The 13771-nt window shown below is 39.1% G+C and overlaps 1 pseudogene; it reads left to right on the forward strand.

The window, feature by feature from the left end:
- The first annotated feature begins 11523 nt into the window (after nt 1-11523).
- Nucleotides 11524-13106, forward strand: LOC149202138 (putative serine/threonine-protein kinase WNK11 pseudogene; annotated as a pseudogene).
- Nucleotides 13107-13771: the final 665 nt, after the last annotated feature.

Raw genomic sequence — 13771 nt, forward strand, 5'->3', positions numbered from 1 at the left:
GCATGTTTATAGGTTGTTGCCCCAGGATTTTATCCATTCCAATGTTGATACTGGCTCCCCCCCACAGGGACTTTAGAAGTATTCTGAATCATGAGTGGAATGGATTTTTTGCGTAGCCACCAGATTTTAGAGGAGTCTCTGTTAGGAATATCAGAGTCAAGAAGTTGTTTCCTGGGGAATTTTAGGTATTTGGTCTCCAGCACCCTTTTCCACCACAAAGAGGGACCTATAATAAGTCTCCATGCAATTTTCCCACCAAAGGCTAGATTTAAGACTTTAGGCGACCTAATACTGAGACCTCCTCTATCTTGGGTTTGGATGACATGTTTCCAGCTGACTAAATTAAACTTTCTTTTGTCGTTCTTCCCTCCTTGCCAAAGGAAGTGGCGGAGAACAACTTCCATTTTGTGGTGAAAGGTAGCAGGAGCTTGGTAAAGAGAGAAACAGTAAAGGGTGAGAGAGGTGATACCTGACTTGAGAAGAATAAGGCGGCCTGCTGGGTTGAGCCACAATGATCCCCATTGTTGCACCTTCCTCTTCACCTTGTCAATGATTTTGTCCCAGGTTCCAGCCTTCAAAGGACCTAGGCTCACTGGCATGCCCAGGTAAGAGAAATGAGTCCACTCCAGATTGCAGGAGACACCAAATATATTTGCAATACTGTGAATAACCTGATTTGAAGTATTCCATCCATATATACAGCTTTTAAGCTGGTTGACCAAGCCTCCAGAATACCCCATAAATTGGTCAAGGAGTTTCTTGAACCTCCTTGCTATTGTGGTGGAAGCTCCTCCAATTAACAAGGTATCATCAGCAAACTGTGAATGATTGATGTTCTTGGCTCCATTCCCGAATTTGATTCCAGTTATGAGGCCCACTCTCCTGTTATGATCCAGTGCTTGATTGAAGGATTCTGCCATGAGGATAAAGAGATAGGGGGAGAGGGGCAGCCTTGTCTAAGACCCCGGGAAGATTGAAATTCTTCACCTGGCCTGCCATCAGGGGGGAAATCCAGGGCCCAGAGATGCAAGTAGCTATAAGATTAATGAAGGGCAACTCGAATCCCATCTTTTTTAGGACAGCTATGAGGAAGGAGTGCCGAACTCTATCAAAGGCATTAGCCAGGTCCAGCTTGAGGATGAACCCTTTTTCCTTCCTGGAGAGGCTCGAATGAATGGCTTCTTGCACAAGAAGAATGGAATCAGTGATCTGCCTATTAGGCAAGAAAACTCCTTGATTTTTAGAGATTAAAGAGGGAAGGAGGGGTTTAAGGTGAGAAGCTATAATTTTGGACAGAATTTTATAGGAAGAGTTGCAGAAGGAGATGGGTCGGAATCTGGAGAAGGAAGTGGGTCGGTTTTCTTTGGGGATGAGGGCAAGGAAGGTGGCATTGGTGAACCCTCCTATTTTACCCTTTCTCTGCATCCATCTGATCATCTTAATCAAGTCCTTTTTTATAAGACCCCAAAACACCCTATAGAAGCAAATGGGAAATCCATCAGGCCCAGGCACCTTATCAGGATGCAAATTCCAAATCGCTCTTTTGATTTCCTCTTCTTCAATTTCCTTGTTTAGACTGTCATTCATCTCCTTAGTGATTCCTTTGGGTAAGTATTGGAGCAAATCAGTATAATCCTCTTCACTCTTGGTTTCAGTTAAGAGATCTCTGTAATGATCGGAGGCTTCCTTTCTAATGGGCTCTTGGGTGCTGTGCAGATTTCCTTCATTATCCAAGATTGAGCTTACATTATTCCTAAGCTTTCGAGCTATGGCCTGTTTGTGAAAATAGGTTGTATTTTTGTCTCCTCCTTGGGGCCATAATTGCCTGGATTTTAAACGCCATTTGGTTTCTTCCTCCCTGTTTATGTGGCTCAACTGTGTATAGAGAGCGTTTTCTTGCTCCTTGTTTTGCTGAGATAGGCCATGTTCTTCAATTCTTAATTGGACACTCTCTAGATCACTCTTAATTTTCTTTTTAACCTCCTCGGGTTCCTTGTAATTCTCTTTAGCCCATTCCTTTATCACCTATTTGGTTCTTTTTAATTTAGTTTCCCAAATGAAGCCTGGTGAACCTTCTACATGCTGGCTCCAAACCTTCAGAACAATTTCTCTGACTGCTGGAATCCAATTCCAAAGGGGGGTGTATTTAAATGGGATAGGCCCGAGGGGGCATTGAGTTTTTAGAGTGAGAGTAATAGGGTAGTGATCGGATGCTGAGGTGTTGAGGACGCTGGCATATCCTACAGAAAAGGAAGAGAGGTACGAGATGTTGACTAAAAATCTGTCAAGCCTCTCCATTATATTGCCGATGCCAATCCTACAGTTACTCCAAGTGTACCTGCGATTTTTAGGAACAACATCAACTTATTCATGTTCTTGAATGATAGCCTCCAGTCGACCTTTGAAGGGATCTAGTGTGAAACATCTTCCCCGTTTTTCATTGGCATGCAAGACTAGATTGAAATCGTCTGCTACTATGATGTTTGAATTTAGCTCCCCATCGATACTTGCCCTTAGATCATCCCAACAGATTTCCTTTTCTCTGTAATGGTTGGGGCTATAAACATTATAAATAATTACTGTATGGTTGCCTGTTCTGCTGTCCAGAGCGGTTCTGATCCAATGCTGGTGGAGATTTGTTGAAGTGCAGTTCCATTTACTATTATCCCAGATGGTGACAATTCCTCTGGAGGCGCCTCTTGAGTCACTGATGCATCCTATATAATGCTTCTGCTGATCTATTATTCTTCTCATTTCATGTTGGTCTTGTTTTGTCTCCTGTATCAACATAATTTCTGGCTTTTCATTGTGAATTAGGTCTCTGAGGGCAGCAACTTTAGAGGGGTGCCCTAAACCCCTGCTGTTCCAAGATAAGATTTTCATCATTAGGTATTGGGCATGCGGAGAGGTGCTCACCTCTCTTGATCTTTGTGACTTGTCTCTTTCTCTTGATGCCCCAGAATGAAAGATTCTATTGGTGTTTGCGTTCCCATGGCTATATCTTTCTGAGCATTCTCATCCCTATGTTGCTTCGATGATTTCCTTCCATGTACCAGTTTTTTGTAAATGTCAATGGATGCTCCATGTTCTTTCGAAGAGATTCTGGTTATTTTGGATAGAGAGGGCTCAAGGGAGGCCTACGATGAGGTTATCTGGGAGGGGTGGGGATCAGAGGGCTCAGATAGGGCTAAGGGGGGCAAGGAGGGATCTTCTGGAGAAGACTCAGAGAGAACAAGAAAGGGGTTAGAGGAGGGGGGGAGGGGCGGATCATGCAGGAGGGGAACAGATGGAGAGGAAGAAGAAGGATGCGGAACAGAGGGTCCAGGGGTATCAGACACCAGGGGAGGCTTGGGTGGAGGGGCAGACTTCTTCTTTTTGACTGTTTCCCAATGGCCATCTTGCTCATCACTCTCTGCATCAACAAGTTTAGTACATCTATTAGCAAAGTGTCCGTATTCGTGACATACCTTACATTTAAATGGTATCTGCTCGTAGTCCAGTTGCTGGACATGACTCCATTCGTCCACTTTTAGCTTTATTGCTTCAGGCAGTCCTTTTCCTAGATCCACTTCGACACAGATCCTTGCACAGGCTTGCATGTTGTCCTTCGGCTCGCTACGATCAATGTATTTGCCTACAGCGTTCCCAATGGCCCGAACAGACTCATCTCCCCAACAATGGAGAGGGAGGTGAGGGAGACGGACCCATACTGGAACAGAGCTAGGAAAATCCAGCTCAGGGTCAAAATCTGGGGTCCATTTGTTGAGGTAGAGGCCCCTGGAGTCCATGAAATACGGCTTGTTTCTGAAGATTAAATCCTTATCCTCTTTGGATTCGAAATGGAATGTACAGTTCCCTTTTCCACAAAACCTAATTGATATTTTCCCTTGGATTTTATCAGACCAGTTTCGTTCAACCCATCTCTGAACTGTTCTTGGAGAGGGCCAAAGACCTGTGAATTGACATATTAGACCTTTTTCGGCAAGAGATAGTGCTGCCATGCGAGGCAGGGTTGGAGGCAGTTGAACTTCTTGAAGAACATCTAATTTCTTGACAAATTTCGAAAGTGCAGGTCTGGGGCGCTGAGGAGGGAGGGATTTCACCAGGTTTGAAAAGGCCTTTTGAGGATCGTTTTCCTCCCGTGGAGATTCCGGGAGGGCCATGGCGAGAGGCCAAGGCCCAGGCAGCTGATGAGCCCCAAATTTGGTAACATTTTGGGCTCATTTGGCCTAACTACCCTTGTTCAATCCTTCATTTTTCATAACTTATGCATTATTTTTTAGTATGTTTATGTCATTTGTACAAATAAGGGTAGTCACTATTCCTAGGTGGCTAACACGTGCTCATTTCAGGATTTTTTGACACATGTTGGAGCAAAACCGAGCAGACATGGGCTAGGAGACATCGAAGCTTGGGTTGAGGATTCGTAGGGGGGTTGTCTATGGCATTAAATAGCCTCCCTCGGGATCTTCACCCCCAACTCTGAGCTCCAAAGGCCACCAAAACCGGATCTAGAAGGCAGCCAAACAGATTTCTTAGAAGGAGTTGTTCACTCACAGTTTGGGTAGCCAAGTCCCATAGATTTAGGAGGCCAGCTAGGGCCTTGTGGTGTATAAATGTTAAGGCCTCAGCCTTCGAAAGGAGATTTTTTGGGAAAACTCTTGCATATTTTGTGCTACAGTGCTGCTAGCTCTGTTTTGTTCTTTTGTAGCCATTATTGGCATAACTCTTGACTTATGATTATTTTTTGATAATGGGAAGCAGTCAGATTTGATATCAGCTCTGAGTTTTTTATAGGAGCCATAGCTCTCGGGGTTGGGCCCAACCTGAGAGCCTTGGGCCTCCTTCTTTGTATTGTTATCTTTCCTTTAAGCACTGTGATTTTCCTTTTTTTGCATTTGAAACGAAGTTTTGTTGAGCAAGATTTAGTTGTGTTGGTTAAATAGGTCATTGTTGAGGAATAGAATTGCTTCAGATGTGTAGAATAGATTGATAAGATAATAATTGATAAAGCTCCAGAAAAAAGGGTTGCCTGCACTCTCAGTTTCACCTCTCCCTTATTGGATTAGGGGCTGGAATTGTAGAAACAATGCTGCCCAACAGAAACACTAGTTTGCTTAACCATGCAATCTTTGGTGTAATGTCTTCATTCGTGGCAGTTAGTCATGCATTCAGACCTTTGTAGATGTTTCTTTGATTAAGTGTTGTACATGGTTCTCTTTAAGAAATAAAGCTGTTGTTCATTTGTTTCGTTGACAGTTTGGATAGATTAGCTGAGATTTTGATTATGTGCAGGACTTGGTTGATTTGGTTAAGTACACACCATGCAGGGAATATCCATCTTTCTCTCATCCACCTAAGCTTCATCCAGGCCAGCTGGTCCATCTCCTAGTCAGCTTCCTCGTCTCACAACTATCCTTCTGCCCACGTAACCCTACCTTCTTGCTCTTCCATTACCTTAGCCTCCTTTAAGTCAAGTGAGCTTTCCACACCCTCTCATCACTTCATCCATCAGTCACTAGGTCATCTCAGACCCCTACCCTACCTCCCTATCCATTCATGCATCCTCTTTCATTCACCCATCCTCCAAAATCCAATTTTAGAACATCTTGTAGAAATTTCTGAACATCCTGTGGAAATCCCTGAAACATTCTGTAGAACCCCTACAGACTTCCTGTAGAAGCTCACAAGTGAGGTTGCTGGATAGCCAAACTTTGTGAAACTCTCTGGAAGGGTGTTAGGGACTCCTTAGACCTTCTCTGAGCCTTCCCAACCTTTTCCAAGCATTCCCCTTCCTTGATCCACCCCTGCACAGTAAAAAGCCAGTTAAAAGCACATGTATGATAATTCTGATAACTTATTCAAAAATACAAAAAGATGTGTTCTTCAGATAGAGATAGCATAGGCATGTGCATTTTACCTTTGTAGAAGTAATGGCATCTCTTTCAATAGTTTGCATCCTCTCCTCTGCATCAGTAGGACTAGCTGGTAGAATTAGGGTTTGCTAGGGTTTATGTTACTCTTTGGCTTTCAGTTTCTTTCTGCAAGTAGATCAGCTTCCTTTGAGTTAGCTTCCATCCATCAGTTAAAAAGCTTCTTCTAAGAGCTCATAGAAGTTGGCTTGAGCCCCTAGCGGACTTGTGCCAGCTGACCAAGTGACAGCTGCGGCAAGAGCTAGTACTTGTGCATACATCACCGTCGCTTCCAAGTTTGTTATGAACTACCGGGTTGATAAGAGTAAAGAAGGGAGTCCCAGGAGTTACAGCATTATTGCTGCAATACTGGAGCCCACCAGCAGCCACGATGCCGGAGGGGGAATGCAGTCTCAGAGGGTGCGCGCAGGCCGAGGCTCCGGTCCTGAGCGGGAGCGTTTTACTAAAAAAATCTTTTCTCTTTTAATCATTGTTTCTTTCTTATATTGTGTTTTTCTTCTAGTAGGTATTGGCTTGAGTTATAGGATCAAGTTTTACCAATAAAGTAGTTGTGATAAATCTTAATTTTAAAAGGAGCAATTTTTAAAACTCATTCAAGGAGATTTCCTTTACTTATGAGTTTTTCTTATCATCTTGCTTATTCTCTTTCGAGATATGTTTATTAAAAATTACATATTTTAAGGAAAGATTTGATAAAGGGAATAACATTCCTGTTAAATTATCATATGCAAGCTTTAATCACAACTCTCCATTTAGTTAGAGAATTTATTTAAATAAAAATCTTGAATAACAAACTCACCAAGCGAGAAAACATTTCATATTCTTGACATAATGAAAATAATATACCAAGATATTTATTTCTTATATCAAGATATTGCTTTTATCTTGTTTCCCTCAAGTTTTTCTTATTTCATTATTTTTCTTGCATTAGGTTTACTTTTACTTTAATCCCTTTTAGGTTTGATTTCTTTTCTCTTGTCTCTTGGTTGCATTTGTTTCTACAACATTTCTTGGTCCCTTTTGCAATCCCCTTGTGTGCATATTTCACCTTTGTTTGGGTTTAATCTTGGTGATATTACCAAGCCTTTTTAAAGAGTTCTTTTTAACCCAAATTTGGTTAATACTTGGGAACTTTTTACTCTTATCTAATGGAATCCATTAGTAAAAGGAATAATAAAAGTAAGATCATTAAACTACTATTTTTCATGCTCATATTGAAGTTCTAGCATCGTTATCTTCTATATTAGTATTTGAATGCTCTCTTACCTTAATACACATAAGAAAACTACTTTATAAGCCATATCCTAAAACAGATACTAAGGTTAACAAAAGTAACACACCAGCTTAGTATTCTATCACTCTTCCATGTCATCCCCGTCACTTAAGGAGAGGAATTGTCTCCCCATCTATTAGCACAAATTATCAGAGTCTAAATTAAAAGTTGTGTGAAAAATCTGAAAGATAGGGGGTCTCTGTAATGAGCCAGCCTACCATGATCATGGTCTTTGATTGTTATTGCATTATCGTATCTGGTCAACAAACCAGGATAATGGCTTATCGCAATTCGTTGTAAGATGAGAGGTCTCATGACGAGCTGACTTGTTTATGACTATGAACACTTGTGAATGGCATTTCCATATCTTGTCACGAAGACAGGACAATGGTTTTCAGAATTATTAATGAAATATGTCTTCTCTGAAATACTAAATAGTATATTGGATACTGACATTCCTTTGGGTTAAAAAGGTAACCCTGTCGAGGCTATAGATGATTGCTGGCAGTAGTGGCTCTACCTGTGACAATGAGATTTCATCTTTCTTGGTAAACACAATGCTAAATTTTTTTCCTTTAGTTTATGTTGTCATTAATTAATGGTTATGGTAAACATGATCTTACTCTTATGATTTCTACCAGAGATGTTCAAAATGATTGAACTCTATTTTGAGGGAGTTCATAGAGTCTGAATCTTAGCATTTTGATTTAATTCAGCCTTGCTCCTTTTCCTTTTAGGATTTCATTAATAATAAACCAGAGATAATTGGTTCTTCCCAGTGTGTCACCATTGTTGTGGTAAAAACACAACCCCCACATTATTCACTTAATTCTCATTATGGGGACCCTTTGATTGAACCTTGGTCATGTTTCTTTCTGATTTTATGAGTTTGGATTGCTTCAATGAGTTTGATTTGTCTTTTTCTTCGTATCAAAACTCGTTTGATCTAATTTGGTTGTTTGGTTTGCAAATGGTTCCTAAATGAAGATTGGACATTTTCACTATCTTGGCCTACTAAATATATAAAATGTACATTTCTTTTGTTTTGTAAACTTATTCATTTGCAAATAATAAACTTTTATTTGTAAATATCAATTTTATTAGTTTTATTTTAATTTTTAATCAAACCAATCCTTCTGACCTCCGATAATCATCTCCCTCTGATCTCTGACCTCCGATAATCATATCCCTCTGATTTTTTATTTTCGATATTCCACTCACCTCCGATATCCGGAATTGATAGACTACTTAAAAGGATTTCAATAAGATATCGTGTCCGCTCCATATCGGAGCCTCTGATATCGGCGTATCAGCGTTTTTATTTTATACCCATTGTTAAAAGCTTTGATATCCCTTTCTCTAATACCACTCATCTCTTTCCACTTGTCACTTCTAGGGGTCGATGTCATATTAATTGAAAAAATCGCTTGATTTTTCTATTGGTTTTGGGCATAATTAGAGTTTGTTTACAAAGTTTGTTTTTATGCCATGGCTAATTCTGTTTTTTGTTATAATAGAAATTTCTGATTAATGCCAGTATTGAAATAGATCTTGTCTATCACCAACGAAATTCCTCCAGATGGTAAAGGGATATTGTAATAAAAGAAAGTTTTTGAATCAGTTTTTCGTCACATGTGATTTCACGTATCGGTTCAAAACAAGTAGGAGACAAGCGAGATCATCCTTATCTGCACAAGCCAAACTAGGCAATCTATTCCACTGTGCTCATCTGCATTTTGGCCAGAATTCCAATTAAATCCATCTATGCTATAATTAACTTTGTTGTTGAGAGATTTGGGGAAATTGTTATTATTTCTAAATCATGGATAAATACTCATCTCTGGGCTGAGTCAAAGGAGATTTGAATCCGAGAGAAAAGAGGCAGAGTAATACTAGAGCTTACAACCTGTTTGTATATAAGGAGTTAAGACTCATTTGCACTATTGTAGTGAGATCGGATCCATCTATGCAGACAAAGAATTGATTTAGAGACAATGACCTGCACTATTGTAATTCTCTGATGTTTTATGTAATTGATTCATTTTTATAATAAGATTTATTTATGTAATCAGATGTACAACACTATTTCTTACTCTATTATTGAAAATAAATTCTTCAAATTTCAAATTCATTTCTAGAGTATGCGTATACATGTGGCTTTTCAACACTACTGTTGACTATTTACTGAAATGCTCATTTAGAATCTAGTTAAGCTATCTTGTAGGGTTAATTAGAAATGAGTTTGAAAACTGGAACTTACATAAGGACAAACATTTATCTCCTTGAGCTGCTAGCTATCTAACAATTTAATATTATAGATGTCATTCTTTCTACATGTCATGTATTTGAACTATTTCAATATTGTGGCATGAATCTTTTTGTCCTTATGCATATGTTTTATTAGGAATTGGAGATGTTTGCAGTTGGATGTTTGTTAGCTATTTAATGGGCACTTATTTGTATCTATTTGCTCGAACAAGGATTAGATCTTGGAACTATTTCCCTGCTCTATTTCCTTTATCTTATTCTAATTTCAACATACTTTTGTTTCTTTTCCTATCCTTTTAGCTTGCTCTTGATTGAGAGAAGGACTAATCTTTCCTTCAATCAAAGATAGGTCTAGGATTAGATGCATATTAGATTATACCTTGCATGTACTTCTACTTTATGCGTCCTAGAAGTACCCTCATACAGGGGCAGTCTTTAGAGTGGTTTGGTTGGGCCATAAAGTTAGCTTAAGGATCACTTTCTTGTCTTATTAGCAAGAAGAGTCGATCTGATGTCTCTTCTCTATTGGTAGATGAAAGTCATACTTTAAGCTAGTAGAGATAGAGAGAGGGTAATTGAACCCAATTGAACAAGTTGGAACCACCATTTCAATGGAAGAGGAACTGTTTTAAGTTCCCGACCCGGTGGTCTCCTTTAAGATGTTGAAAGGTCATTTTTATTGACCAACAAACCCAAATATGCGTGCCAAATTCCAATATTAATGTTCGCGAAGTGATATAAGGTTCACAAAACAAAACTTCATATATTCTATGTCTTCATCTTCTTTTTTATGGAATCTCTTCCCTTTCTTTTGTCTCTATGTCCCTCATGACTAATCATCCTCTCATACTAGTGCCTCTCCAACTTACATTTTGATACAGCCATTCATTAATTGCCAATGGCCATTACCAAACCTTTATTCAAACCCTACCCTTTGACCCGAACCACATCCTTGGCTCTTCTTGAACTTGTTATGAAATTAAGAAACGTGTAAAGTACCATTTTTTTAAATACAATTTAGACTCAAAATAAAAACAAATTCTAAATATAATAACCACTATCCCTGTCAATACCTTCGTTTAACACTATTCTTTAATCATTAACTCTAAACAAAAGTCTAATTAACCAAAATATCACTTACAATCACAAATTCTAATTAACGAATGAAACACAATGTCATCTTGATACTCCAATAAGAAAACACTCAACTATACTTCCTTTACCAGCATCATACAATACCCAAAAACCAGCTTCATTTAAATCAAACTACTTAATGCTATAATTCTGACAAGGATAATATACCGACACAAAATATTATCCGTCCATTTTTCGCACTGTTCCATACATGCAAAGTGAGGCAGGGTAGCAACACTTGATATGCGGTATGGTGTTGAACGGAATTTTGTTTATATGCCCAGATTTATCTTAACGTTAAATTTTATAAACGAAAAATGAGGGGGCATTGTTTATGGCTTCGATGATGTCAACAGCTGTATTTGCGAAATCAAATCAAATTCGCTTGAGGCCACACTTTTCTCCAGATGGTGAATTTTTCTTTTGAATTTGTGAATTCTTTATATGAGTGTTTAAATTATTATTTTTATGATGAAAATAGATGAGCACCATCAAAACCCCAAAACGAGTTAAACACTCAAAATATTAAAACTTAAACAATTTTTTTTTTCCCTAATTGTGAACGGTTTACACTATGAAATCAAACTATAGCAAATCATCACTTTCTCCAATCACAAATTATTTCAAATCATCACTTTCTCGGATCGAGTGTACACTAATGTTCGTATCGTCCCTTTTTTTTCAACCAAAAGAAAGAAAGAAAGAAAAGAATAATGATCCGTCCCTTATCTTCTCGTGTCACCGACTGCATGCCAACCCATATATTCTTGCATGCGAACCGAGAATATAAGAATAAAGCAAATGATCCTCCATCCTTTAAAATATTCTTATTCTCCACGAGCTATACCGATCGTTGCTCGACATTTACGTCCACTGCTTTTCGAATAAAAAATTTCCTATTTCTGCCTGCATCCACCATAGTTCTTGCCGTGGCTTATTCACTCGGAGAGAAGGCCATTGTGAAATAGGCCAGGAAGCAATTGACCAAATTCACTCCTAGTTTTTATAGAGATGAGGAATGTCACTCCTAGATATATCAGACAGAATGAAGTTCTGGGACGGGGTTCGTGCAAGTCCGTGTATAGAGCTTTCGACCCAGCCGAAGGGATAGAAGTGGCGTGGAACCAGGTGGATCTCCCGCAATCAGGTTTCGATCCAGCCCAGTGGAATGACCATATCCAGAAGCTGAAGTCTGAGGTTCAACTGCTCAGGCATCTGCACCACAAAAATATAATGCGATGCTATGACGCCTGGTTCGATGATTATCACAAGACCATGGTATTCATCACGGAGCTCTGCACGTCGGGGAGCCTGAGAGAATACATGGAAAAGTACGGGCACGTGGAGCAGAAGGTCATTAGGTCATGGGCAAGCCAAATTCTGCAAGGCCTCGTTTATTTGCACGGGCAGAAACCCCCAATCGCCCACCGGGACCTCAAGTGCGACAACATATTCATTAACGGGAACACGGGCGAGCTCAAGATCGGGGACCTCGGACTGGCCTGCGTTATGCAGGCTGATAAAAACGTGAAGAGATCCATTCTGGGGACTCCAGAGTACATGGCTCCGGAGATTCTTGCGGGCAATTACAGTGAGCTGGTGGATGTCTATGCGTTCGGCATGTGCTTGCTGGAGATGCTGACCCTGGAGTATCCGTACAAGGAATGCGGGAACGTGGACAAGACCTTTCTTACAATTAGTCGAGGGAAAAAGCCTCAGGCATTAAGAAGTGTAACGGATTCGGCGGCCCGGAACTTGATCGAGAAATGCTTGGAACCGGTGGAGCGAAGGCCGCCTGCTGCTCGTCTGTTAGACCATGAATTTTTCAAAAAATCGGAATTCACCGAGGTGCCAACAGATCGGTCTGTTCTGAAAAATCCAATTGAGGAAACGCGGGACTTTGGGGCAGATCTCAAATCTGCTGCTCCGAAAGGGCGTAGGTTTCCTCCACCAGACCGACGGAGAAGCGATTGGGTTTTTCTAGGGGCCGAGGCCTCGTACCGAGAACATCCGTTAATGGCAGACAAGTTTGGAATGCCCGGACAGGTTGGTCGTGTAGAAGGGTTTGATATCAGGGAGATTGAGGGAAAATTTCGAGGGATTGATGTCGGGGATATTGAAAGAAAATTTGAGCAACTGAATAGGGAAAGCATGGGACCGCGGGAAAAGTATATTGATGGAAAATATCGCTGGGATAATCCTCTTCGCCCGTGAGTGGATCAGAACAGCTCCACTTTCAATTCGTAAATTATAGTGCAGTCGATCAACAAGCCTTGGATCCTCACAGTAAAATGGAGTTCGTTTCTTTACCTAATACTTTAGGGTTAGGGTTGTATATATAGCCAATACCATTCACTTTGGTAGGATTGGGTTTAGAGGGCTAGGCTTATGGGCCAAAGTAAGCCAAAGTTCTAAACTGGTGTGTGTTTTAATGGAAAGTAAAATTATCATCCATACAAGTGTTATTTTTGGTGCATCATAAGGTTTAAGTGTTATTTTTTAATAGTTCGAACACACTTTTATGTGATTTGAGGATATATGAACCCTGGTTGGGGATATATGAACCCTGCTTTTTCGTTAAGAAAAATTTGAACCGAACCATTTTCAAGGATTTTGTGTAACTGTCTTTTAATCGCTAAAAAGAAATTAAAAAAAAAATTACTTTAACTTTTGCAGAATCATTCTGATGATAAATTTGTTTTTCATTTTATATTTAGAAACTAGGAAAAAACTGTTTTCATAATTTTAATATTATTTTTCTTTAATTATGTAAATTATTAGATAATAATAATATTTAAATATAATTGTCGAATATTATTCATTTTTAATAATAATTTTATTAAATTTATTTTTAATTATATATTTACAAATATTAATTTAACTAATTTTGAATTCAATATTATTTTAATTAAAATATTAATAAATTAAAATAAAATATAACAAAATAATAATAAATTTATTCAACTAATTTTTTAACGGCTAATTTTGGAACAAATTTGCTATTTAAACATTCTTGACTACCTGATTTTTTCACCTTTGTCATGATGATGAACCACATTAGTTGGTTCGAAATGTGGACCAAAATCTCTTGATGTGATTAATCCGAAATAATTGATCAAAACCACTTTGAATCACAAAAGTCTAAAATCAAGCAATAATATAA

This window comes from Pinus tabuliformis, chromosome 2_1, assembly GCF_031772625.1.
Source record: "Pinus tabuliformis cultivar Carrire ecotype Pingquan chromosome 2_1, CPIR1, whole genome shotgun sequence".
Classification (NCBI taxonomy): Eukaryota; Viridiplantae; Streptophyta; class Pinopsida; order Pinales; family Pinaceae; genus Pinus; species Pinus tabuliformis.